The sequence below is a fragment of the Argiope bruennichi genome, chromosome 6 (genome assembly GCF_947563725.1).
Source record: "Argiope bruennichi chromosome 6, qqArgBrue1.1, whole genome shotgun sequence".
In the NCBI taxonomy this organism is placed as follows: Eukaryota; Metazoa; Arthropoda; class Arachnida; order Araneae; family Araneidae; genus Argiope; species Argiope bruennichi.
In genome coordinates this window covers 12,657,305-12,670,453 of record NC_079156.1, presented here as the reverse complement: position 1 = coordinate 12,670,453, position 13,149 = coordinate 12,657,305, and positions in this window count along the sequence as shown.

The following is a 13,149-nucleotide window of genomic DNA, read 5'->3' as shown; positions in this document are numbered from 1 at the left end:
GATGCTTTTTAAAATAATTCGTTATTCCTTTGAGCACGGCCTCAAAGATCGCACCTCCCTGTTAGTGCCCCAGTGATAAATAAGACTTAGCAGATGGCGCTAAAACTTGGACCCCGCAATATCATCCAATTTATTAATCCTATTATGAAGCAGTGCTCCAGACACTTTTAAATTAAGCAGAAAGAGATTTTAGTGATAAGGATAATTGTACAGAAATGTTTTTCGATGAAAGTTTGCATTTAACTGATTCCGATATGTATGTTCAAACATAATTAATTTTTCAAATGATAATGTATTTTGAAAAATTTATAAAATATATTAATATACCAAGTGATATATATACAGAATTTATAGGTGGATTTTTATACTAGTTCTTAACCTGTATGTTTAAAATACCTTAGAAAACCGTGCTATGAAAGTCACACAAGCCAATAAAAAAAGGGCAAATTTTATCAATTGTCAATTTTTTTTTATTTTTCATATAATTGTTGAATTTTACATTATATTGTCTTCTATATACCTTCATATACGGTAAAAATAAATATGATTTAAAAAGTAAAAAGTGATATGTTTTTTCAAGAATATTTTTTAATGCAACATGTAATTTGAGAAGAAAATATATATATTCCAACGCATTTACTTTTTTCAATGATAATATATTTTGAAAAATTTCTAAAATTTATTTATATATCAAAAAAAGTATCTTCAAAATATATTGGGAGTTTTTCATACTAATACATTCATTAGAAAAGTTAATTTGAGTGTAAATGAAATGCGGTCTCGTAGACCGCACCTCCCCAGTTAAGGGATAAAAAGAAAAGCTCTCTTTTTCACTCTACTATTTGAAATGAAAGTACTTGAGAAAAAGTTATCTTCATACTAATTTAATTTCTTTTTCAAGCCTTAGAAAATAATTATCTAGTCATATGAACTTGCATTTAACTAAACTTACTAAACTTGCATTTTTTCCATTAGAAAAAATGTAAAGCGATATGTAAAATAAAATTTGGGAAAAGGGCGGTTTTATTTGGACCATTACGCCCATAAAAATTTTGTAACGTGACTATGATTCTCATATCTCTCAAGTTTTTCATGCACCATCCTATATTTGTGTGAATTTAACCATTTTTAGATAACCCTCATTTGGATCTTAACCACGTAAGCTGTAATTTTCTTTGCGTCTCGTTGTCCGTTGGATTCGAATAAAGCTTATTTACTAATTTTTAAAAAAGTTGCCTTATAATTCAGATGTGGACAGGACTGTTATAAAATATTGACATAAAACTTGATTCATGATTATATTATTTCCATAGACTGCACGAAATTTAAACAGCCTCATTTCATTTAACTCGTCCATGATGCCATCAAAATTGCTATAATATTACAATAAAATAGAGAAATCGTTTGTAAGGATGAAATGGAGAAAGAAAATGTGTAAATTAATGTTTTAGACTTTGGGAGGGGACATAAATTGTAAGAACAGACGCCTACTTTTGGGTACATCTCACAATGCACACCAAAAATGATTCTTTCTTGATCAACATTTATATTCGAAGAAAATATTGAAAATATTTGAAAAGAAACAGGAATTAAATTAAATTAAATTCATTATTAGATCATTAAATTAAATTCAATAGATCTAGATTTAGGTAAATTTCACTGTGACGTCACCGAAATTAATCGTTTCAAGAATGACTTTCCAATTTAAAGGAAACGTTGGAAAACTTCTAAAGATGAAATGAGAAAGTAATATATGCAAATTAAAAAATAGTTTGAGCCTTTTTGGCCCCACCGATTGAAAAATAGAAAAGTACCTATTTTTCTGCACACCTTTCCATGATGTTGAATTGAATCTTTTCATAAATACCAGCCAGATACTGAGAAAAATAGGAGAAAAAAATTGCCAGGTTGAAATGGGAGGTAAGCTAACACAAACCGATCATTTTAGACAATTTAGATTGATTAATTGATTTGGATTGATTAAAAGAAAACAAAACTCAATTGCTTCATTACATTTCGCAGTGAAGTCATCGAATTTTCTCATTTGAGATAATTATTTAAAATTCACCGATTATTAATTTTCGTCACGAGTTATTAATATTTATTATATTAATACTACAAAATTTGCTTGCAAATGATGGAGCCTAAGAAGAGTTGTTTTCGGTTCAACATTGTGAAAAGAATATTAAAATAAAAAAAATAAAATGAATAGTAGTAAAGATGTTAAAAGTGTAAAAAAGAATTTTTTCGTTACGTTCTAATTAATTGAATCTTTAATTAATTTTTGTTCTTTGAAAAGCTAACAATATGCTTTCTCATGTTTTATTTAAAAAGTGCGAAAATTCAGTCGAATTCTGTTTTGTTTATAAGGAGATGTGGAACATATTTACATACATAACCACAATATCACTTACTTATATAAAGATAGTAACTTTATTATGTATCAAAGTGTTCTATCTAGTTAAACTGATTAATTCCTATTCCCAAAATAAACGCTTCACAGGGCATTTCCAATGTATGGATTTTAATTATCAGTTATAAGAAGCTAGAGGCATAACTTCATCACAAAGAAAGTTAAAATTTTTCATGTACGATCATAATTCCTACATTTTATTTAGTAAAAATGATATGCATCAGAAATTTTTTACACTTTAATCTGTTGGCATAGTGTCGGGCACAGGGTTGAAGTAAACGAGCTTTAATGTTTCTTCTTCTTTTTTTTTAAATTTCATATTCTTTTGATAAGTAATATAAGATATTGAAAAAAATATGCAAATGATTTTATTTCAAGCGACAAATGTTGCTAAAGAATAAATTAGCGTGGAACTTAACTTGAACTATAGAGCTATAATAAAAATTCAAATTAAATAAAATTAGGTCTAAAAGTTAATAAGTTATTTTTTAAATTGAAAATGCCAGCAAGATTTTCTTTTTAACGTGCGAAACATTTAATAAAGAATGCCGAATTAATAAGTTAACAAAAAAGTGATTTTAATAAATAGCAAAATTATAATTATTATTGAAAATATAATTAAAAACTGACAAAAAATTTAAATTAAAAATTACTTTAAAAAATTCTAATCGAATAAGTGAGTCGATATAATGAACAATAAGCATATGATGTTTTGAGTACAACAATAATAAAAGAAGTGGTGCAATTGACAGACGAAAATTAATAAATTTTTAAATCCGATGTAAGATGAAAAATTTCTGTCAATCACGAATGACATGAACTCGTTTCTTCTCTTAATCAGAGTCACAATCGTACTTTTATGGGTCAAGAAACTCGGACATTCGCGAAACGAGTTCATGAGATGCTGAAGTTCAAGGCAAAGTCTTTGTTGTTTATACTGAAGAGAAGTTGTAAGCAAAATGCTAGAAATGGTTCAAAAACATTATTTTGAAATTTTTTAATGAAAATCTCAGGTAAGTGTTATCTTTGTTTTATTACACACTTTTAAATTGATTTGTTTTGTGAAGATAAAATTTTGAAATCTATTTTTTTGCTCACTTTTTGATGTACTAGACTTTTTAAATTCTGCTTATCTGTATGTTCTCGATGGCAATGCATTTTTTTTTATTTCCAGAATTTAATTAGCAGTTAATTGCTAAACTTAATTAAACTTCATTTTCTTAGTGTGACTTAACATGGCAATGAATGTGATAAAAAAAGTAACTGTTTTTTAGATTATATAATGTTTGTAATAATGAGCAGTTGATTGCAAAAAATAATAAAAGATTAAAAAGTAGAATATTAGAAAAAAAAAATATTTTTTAGAATCTTATAAAAGTGCGTTTTAGACAACCGTTTTTATTAAGTTTACTTTATTTCTACTACTGTCGATATTCCCATATGTTGTTGACTATTTTATTGTCCATATGTTCTGTCATCAAATTTCATCGAAAAAAGTGAATAATTACTTTTAATTGCATAGGCAGTTCATAGAATTCTTTTAGGGCAAATGGTATTTCCTAGGAGTAATGTATTATCTAAGATTCTTCGATTAAACTTTAGTTGCTTCATGCACGCATATATTTAACAAATACTTAAAATAAAAAATTCCACTAGCATATTAATAAAAATGTGCTTATAAAAACTATTTCGATTAAATTTGATGGAATATGGCATTTGCTTTAAAACTGCATTTCTCTCTTCACTGTTTCTCTAAGAACTGTTTTCAAGGACTTCTGTTATCACTGTTGTCACTGTTTCTCTAAGGCTTCTTTTATCGTTTCATGTTATAAAAAATTAGTTTTCTGCTTATTTTTTTATTATTAACATTTAATACGATTAGTTTAGTTAGATAATATAAGTTTTTATTTAATAAGATTCATGCAGTTTCTTTTTTAGTAATAATAATAATAATTATATATATATATATATAATTATTATTATTACTATATTATTATAGATGGATCGACGAAATTAAGTATTTCCATATAAAAAATGCTAAGGTGCGGGGCACAGAAATTTCTTTTATTACTTATCATTCATTGACAACAATCGAATGTAAATAAAAGTCACACGAAGGATTCAGATTCTTCATTGGACGCTTTTTTTTAAAGTTGCATTTAATTAAATTTAGCTTAGTTTATTAATATAGATACAGAATATTAGAAATTTCCAAGAGAGAACTCGCCATCACACAAAACTCTATTCTTACAAAGGAAAGAATACGTAAAAAAAAATCAAGATCATAGAAATAAGCGTCAAAATTTAGTCGAGTGCGAAAATAAATAAACTTTAGCCACATGAAAAATCACTGTGATTTGGCTATGGAAATTGATGTTCATATATTCCATAACTATTATAATACAAAAGTATTTTTTGCATTATCTTAAAATTAAAAAAAAAACTCTTTAATGATATCAATTTCATTACCGCACAATTTATTTTATTTTTAATAAATATTAACAAATTTATCAATTACTCGATCATATTTAATTATGATTATTAATAATTAATTAATTGAAACTAATTATTAATAAAATTAATGATTAATAAATCATGGAAGAGTTAATTTAAATTAAATTAACTTTTCTATGATCTATTAATCCTTAATTTCTGAATGGGAATCCTTAATTTTCAAATTCACGGGATGAAAACATTCAGTCCAGTTCAGAATGAAAACATTCAGTCAGTTTGCTAAGGTTAAATTTAATATTTAAAACAATGATTTTTTTGGATATTAACTTTGAAGTAAAATTTTTACTTCCATTTTTATTTTGTAGCATATAGACTTTTCAATTTGCTTCCACAATACACTGATTCAGTTAAAGTCACGTCTTTCAATTGTATCAAAGAAAAAAGTGAAATTAAAAAAAAAAAGTTGCATTCCATATTAATCGTTTAATAAAAAAAAGTCAAAAGTTCAAAAAAAAAAAAAAATCAATAAACTAGACAAATAAGCTAGTCTCCAAAGACAGCTAATGTAGATTATCATTGGAATGGTTTGTCAATCGAAATAGAAAATTTCTAAATTGTATTAATCTTTTTTTCCTTCTTACGAGCACTTCATATTGCGTTAATATAGACAAAAGTCACGTAGTGATAATTCTCGACGTTTTAATGTTGCTGTAAAATATTGGCTGGTTACTGTTACGCAGCGTTCACACGAGGCCAACAATTGCGCGCATTAGAAAGTCACGCCTACTTTAAGAAGATCGCGTGAATGCAATTGGACAATGACAAATAGTTGTCCCGATGAGACAACCATTTTCCATTGTGCCTTTGGGGGTCACGTGATGTTCCTGAGTCAGGCGTGACCTTCTATTGCACGCAATAGGTGGCCTCGTATGAACGCTGCTTTATGAGATACTGTAATCTACAATCCTTAACCTTATCCATTTTCTCATTGCAGCTTTCTGGGAGATGCTACTTCTGAAGATTCTAAGTGCTTTGCTGTTGGCTGTCGGATGCTGCCTCGCCGCCACTTTTCCACCCCCTAGGCACGACCTGATCCCTCCACCACATCAGCCCATCCCCCACAACACGATGCACGCCCTGTATTTCGACGCCACCAGGCAGGCCTACGTCCAGCACGCCTTCGCCGTCATGAAGGTGATGAGGGCAGAATGGCGGAAGGCCCTGCAGAAGATGGTCATGTTGCCTCTGACTCACGGATAGTGCGCTATCAGTTTCTACAAGTTGGTGGGCTGGTATCGAATTAGAGGTCCAACTTTCTTTAAAAACGCGGTCACGACGGCCCAAAATTGCTCACAAAACGTTTCTATATCAAAGCTTTTCAGAATCAGAGAAGCGAATTGAGCATTATTAGCATTTTTCTACTGACTGTTATTCCAAGCTATAAATTTGCTACAAGTTTGCTTAGGTGCTTCGAGGAATTGTTTTAAAAGTTTTGAAAGAAAGAACTTTTCTTTTTTAAAAATGCCACGAAGTCGTTTCAAAAAATGAAATATAGGACAACCGCAAATTTCTCAGAAAGATGATTGGTGTTCTGAGAGTGCTGGTCACAGCATTTGTCTTCTTTAAATATTTCCGTGAAAATTGACAATGCATCTGACATTGGTTTTCACCTAATAGCTGTCCAGATAAAAGAAATTTCTTTCACTTTCTCACAAAGAAGGATGATAAAGAAAAATAGATGAAAGTATTTGGACAGTTTACCTATAGGGTCGGAGTGAACGACCTCTGCTGATTCCTGAAAGTCGATGGTGTTGAGAGAGCGGGACAGTGATAACTATGAGAACAGCGTGCGAATTGTAAATAACTAATGGGCATGCTTAGTTGTTTACAAAATCAGGAAATATAAATAAAAGAATTACAGATATATTACCATTTGATCACTGACCCGGACAATTTAGCTCGAATTACAGTACCAAATGGCCAAGAAAATTAAGGGAAATCCTCTGAGTACTCGAAAGCTTCCAAATAGTCCTTATAAGGTTAAAGGCTTCAGATAAAATAATCCTATTTTAATTATAAAAGAATATTTCTTATAAAAGAACAAACAACAATATTAAAAAAATATCTAGAGAAATAAAAAAAAAAATGTCTATATTATTTCATTTCTGAGACTTGTTTGTTTCCCTGTTACAGTTGATCACATTTCTCTTCATAAAAGCAGATTCAACCAATACATTGTTGTTAACGAAACAACTTGACCTTTGAAACCACGCTATTAATATAGGAACATCTGTGTCTGCTCTGTAGAATGAGAGACAGCTAGAAGGTGACTTTCTTTGGTGATCCGTTTATTGTGCAACGGAACAGATAGTTACCTGCTTCCACGGGTGCAGTACCTGTGAAGCAGTTTCATTTGATTCGCGGCGATCACGCAAGAAATTGAGAACGATGTTGCAAATTGTTGTTCCTTATGACAGGAACTGGTGATCCAGTCTGAATGTCACCAAGTGAAACTTATTGGAATAGTCAGTTGTCTTCTGACTGATCACGGCGCAGCACCTGTGAAGCAGTTTTCGCACGAGATCGCAAAAGAAATTGTCCACATTGTTGCAAATTGTTGTTCATTATGACAGGAATTGATTATCCAATCTGAATGGCACCAAGTGAAACGTATTGGAACAGTCAATTGTCTCCTGATTCCAACGACCAAAGCTCTAGTGATTCATGTGCAATTTATAGATTAACTCATTATATTGTATTTATTATAAATAAATAGTTTAATTAATTGTGCTTATTGTAGGGATGAAATTTGAATTCAAGACCTTGCAAGGAAAGAAATTCAATATGATATTATGACAAAAATAAATAAATAAATAACACCTTACTTGGTTATTCGAGATTTCGAATCATCACATTAGAAGTAATTCTATCTCATATTTTATTGGTGATAGAACGTCTGATAAAATATAAATGGTTCAGTTCTATGAGAAAAGGTTCGATGCGATCATCGTACTCACTCCTGTGATTTCAAGTATGCCTGAATTCTAAAGAGTTAAGCAGCGTTCATATGGGGGGGGGGGCAACTATTGTGCGCCATGGAAGCTTCCACCTACTTCAGAGAAATCACGTAACCCCAATGGGACAATGGAGAAATCACGTGACCCCAATGGGACAATGACAGATGTTTCATATGGACAACTATTTGCTATTGTCTCATTATGGTCACGTGATCTTTCTGAGGTAGGCGTGGTCTTCTATTGAGCGCAATAGTTGGCCTCGTGTGAACTCTGCTTTACTCAAACATGCTTGCTCAGTAAAAATTATACAAATGATTCACAGAAAGTTTAAATCATTACATCTCTTAATTTTGAACTTTTTTTGTTCATTTAAAATATTTGTATAAATTAAAATAGTGTATAAACATTGAAAACATGCAAATGTAATTTCAGTTCTCTAGCATATTAGAACGGGAGTGAAAAATCGATTACAAAACTCCACCTTTACAACCACGAAATAAATGTGTAAAAAGAAATTTTTATTTTAAAAAAAGCGAGTCTATTCACGAATTCCAAAGTGTCTAATGGATGCACAATAATATTTCTGTGGTTTTTGTTTATTTGCTTTAGTTTAACGTACCTTTGAAATCATAAAACATCTTCAGAATGAATACAGGAATTCAACATTATAGTAAACACTGTTATTGAACTCATTAACTGCGTCATGTATGTTCTTAATCATAAACACACATTTTTAGCTCAGAAATAATTTAGAAATGAATTTACTTTAAGGATGTAATTGCTCTGTATCAGAACTAGATATTTGTGACAAATTTTGGACACATTTGTCCGAGGTTAGATTATTTGTCTGTCCATCAAAGTGAATATGAACAAAATAATTCAAAGATGCAATGTGGATGAAATTTGGACTACGTCTTCATCATCAGGATCATAGATATGTACTAAATTTTAGACCCATCACTCAAAAGGTTGCCTGCCCTTCGATCTGTCATTATAGAAATAACTTTTTCTTTTATCCTTGACTTTCGAAACCACTTTAATTGAATGACATTTTGAAATGCTTTTGAATTTTTTTCTATTAAAAGAAAAAGATTTATAGTATTAAAAATCATTGTGACTAAGTATGTATATTACGTATCTTCTCTGAAATAACTAGGCCAATTTCACCAAATTTTGGCGCATTTATTATTTACAGAAAAGAGAAAATATTGTTGATATTTCAAAGCTTAAAAATCAATTAAGTATTCAATAAAAATTTTTTAAAAATTCACCTTTTTTACATAGTAGATTCAAGGCATACACAGTAGATGCCCGGTAGTCTGCTACAGCGAAATACACTCCTCTATTTTGGGCTCAATAGTTAGTTTCTAAATCTTTACGAATAGAAACATTTCACCGAACGAAAAGATACTTGAAATGACGCTTTTACTTCTGAAAAAATTTACGGTCTATATTTTTATACAATTTCTCGACCTTATTAATCATATTTAACTAAATATTCTTGATACACTATTCTTGGATTAAAAAAAAAAAACCTGGCCAATTAGGAAGTTTGAATATCACTATTTTAGACGATTTTAAACAATTTCAAAATGATATCTTGAAAAAAAAAAAAAGATAATTTAATCAATGGACTTTGTTAATGGAATGTACAACTCTGCCATTGTTTGATTGCCGGTGATGAAATAGGATGCTTCATAATTCTGTCTGTGTTGATTGCAGAAAAGTGGAACTTTTTGAATTGCGATTATTGTGCAAGAATAATTTATTAAATACGACTGCTAGAAATTGCTTAAGGATTCACTCATCATAATTTCTCTGAATTATATTCATTGACTGAAGTAACATAAAGAATGATTCTTTGTGTCATTTAGAGAGGAAGGAATTCTCTGATTGGAAGTATATGCCAGTTTGTGATAGTTTAGAAATAGCTGTTCGACCGCTCTGAGAAAGGACATCTTGTGCCTTTTCCTTCTGTGTACTTGACTTTAAAATTTGTCCTATAAATTTAGAAGAATCTTACATATTTTCCGATTCTAATGTATATATTTTAACGTTGAGTTAAGTGTTATCCTGGTTTCTCTAAAATTAGTTTAAGGTGTTTTTATTACCGTTTCGCCTATTTTATAGATAATTTTTTTTAAATAATTCTTAGTATCTTATTCTTATTATTAGAAGTATTGAAATAATTAAAAAATTCGACCTCCGGATTTTGTCAAATTTCCACGTTTCAATCAGCCGCTGGTAAAAAAAAAAAAAAAAAAAAAAAGCAAAATAAATAAATAAATAATATAAAATAAACGTTTATACCAATTTCAGAATCAGATTACTAAAAAATTCTATGAATTAATAAGTTGAAATTCGTTGCATCAAAACTAGAAACTCCGAATAAATATGCTTTTTTGGTCCGTGTCCGTCCATTTTGTAAACTCAAAAATGCACTGAGATCAAAAATGCACATTTGGCATCCCTGAAATTGTGGATTTTTTTCAGTCTTTACTTCAAAATTGCAAAATTGTGAAGAAAATCTGTTCGATGGTGAATCTATTTGTCTGAAAATGCGAAAGCGATAGTAAGATAGAAGAATGGAACTTGAAAGATAGTTGTGGCGCCAAATTTATAGATATCAGACTTGTGAATCAATTCTCAAAGGACTGACTGTTTGAAGGAGACCCACCAATGAAGCATAACTCTTCCAGAAGGAGTCCAGAGATTGGCTTAAAATGATGAAATTCAAAGCTTCATAATACTTTCAGTTTTAATCGTAGAAAATCAGAGCTTTATTTTTCGCATAATATGTTGATGCATCGAAAATATACTATTAAAAATGACTAATAAGGCTGACTGTATAAAAATGTAAACCACAATTTTTCAGCGATAATTTTTTTTTATTGATTCAAACAACTTAAAAAATAATTATAGCATTTAGAGCACTTTTCCACTTGGAGATATTTGCTCTAAATGCTATAATTATTTTTTAAATGGTTTAAAATTAGTTATTGGGAAACGGATTAGAGTATCATCAATGTATTCTTCTCAACATACTCTCTGTATATCAATTAATATACACTGCGTAAAAAAAAAATAGAAGAACACTTGATTTTGTAACAATAACCAAAAAATATTTTATTTTTACTAAAATTTTTTATTAGAAACATTTAACAAATATTTCAAAAATACAATTTTAACATCAGAATTATGATGTTCAAACATAAAATATTAATGGCAAAAAAATAGTTTCTCTTTTTTGAAACTTTGTAAAAAAAGTAGAAGGACAGCATTATAATGAATGAAAAAATAGTGACTTTAATAAGGAATGGTCTTCCCATTGGCCTTTATAACTTCAAATATTCTGTTTGGAAGTGAATTGTATAGAGTTTGAATTTCTAATAACACTGTATTTTAATATGATAATAATGCAAAGAGAAATGGAATAAAGAGGTATTTTCATTAAAATTTTAAATTCTGATCAATGAAATCGAGAAAAAAGAGTATGAAATTGCGTTTTACGGAATGAATACCTAGATTACCTTTTCAATTTTTGAGGGTCGTTTCTGATGTGTAAAAATCAATGCAAATGTTGAACTACCTGATAGGGCAGGACTCAACAAAATGTGAAATGAGAAGGTTGCTTTTTAATAGAGTTTCTCTGTTAGGAATGACACGTACTTCCGCAATTTTTATTGATTTCGGAAGGGGTGTACTGCAGCGCCCATTTTCGAACGTGACCTTGCACACCATTTCTACCGCCCATGCATATTTTCAGCCAAGAATATGGAATTCAAGATGTCAGACAACGCCTGCTTTTGTCACGGAAGAGTTACTGTTTAACAATGGGACGAGTTGTGTGTTGCAAAGTCAAATGACGCAGATATCTCCATGCAGTCCAACTCTTTGTCTTATCATCAAAAGATGTTGTTTTCGTAAAAGTACAATGGAAGTTGAAAATGTCAAAAGTTAACCTAAAATTAGGTTTTTGTTTGTTTTAATCTTTTTTAACAAGCAAATTACCATCATTCACCGAGAAAAAGTACTATTTTATGCCTTTGGTATTTTGTTCAGTGTAAATGTCCTATATAGATATTGCTCGCTAATTGTATATCTCAAGAAATGAAGTTTTATGACATTATTCATATTTAGTAATATTTGATGTACATTCTGTATTTAGATACAAGTCTAAAACTCCTCTTCTTTACTTTATAACGACATACTGATACAATTTTGCATCAATAAGTAATTCATGTAAAATGTATTCTTGAACTGAGAGCTTTATATACTATTTCAAATGATGCAGATAACTATCATGCTGCTCAACAACTTACCAATTTAAAAAAAATCAAATTATTCTTGATTTGAAGAAAAATTCGTAATTTCAGTGACTTTAACAAGCAAAATATTATGTAGAACTATAATGTCTATTTAAAATACCTCGAAAAAGATTTGCATTGCATAATAATGAGCAGGCAACGATTTGAAATTTTACAATATTTAGCTAAATGTCTTTTTAAAAGAATGAGAGATGATTTTTGTTTAATTTCTTTTAACGCTAACATAAAATTATTATAAAAATTTCAGAACAATTGTTCAAAAATTGAGTCTTTGTGTCGAACCTTCAAAAAACTCGGAAGTAACAAATTTCATGAATGGAGTATGGGCTTTCTTTCTAAATATCATAATTTTTTTTTTGTGTGTGTGTGCAAAGGAAACGATAATTGCTTTGGATTTATAAAAAGTGAACGTCATTAGAAAATGTACATGTCAGTGCCATCATTTGTAACAGAATGCCCTATCATACCCCCGTATCCGTATCATTCTGGTCACTGAATTTTGTTAAATACCAAAATATCTACAGTAGGAAAAACAAAAATAACAGTGTACAGAATTTACAAATATATAAGAAATGATAATAAAATGAAACCGTTTACAAAGATTTTCCACTTTGAAAAATTACTTGGGAATAATAATATGCAGAAAGGTATTATGAATGAAAAACAATAACAACAACAACAAAAAAAACAAACAAACAAACATGAATTCTGTGTTTACTTGTTATCATGATCAAGAAGATGAGGGTGCAGTTATAAAAATATAATAAAAGTAATTCGGTTAATGGTAATAAAGGAAATATCTATTTGAAAGATATTTATGAATGCAAATGTATATGAAGAAACTGTGGTGCTCCCTCCCCCTTAGTCTTCGTGGGTGTGACACTTGATGTTGGAAGCTGTGGAGGCTGATAGCTGGAGGTTCAAAGCTAATAAAAGA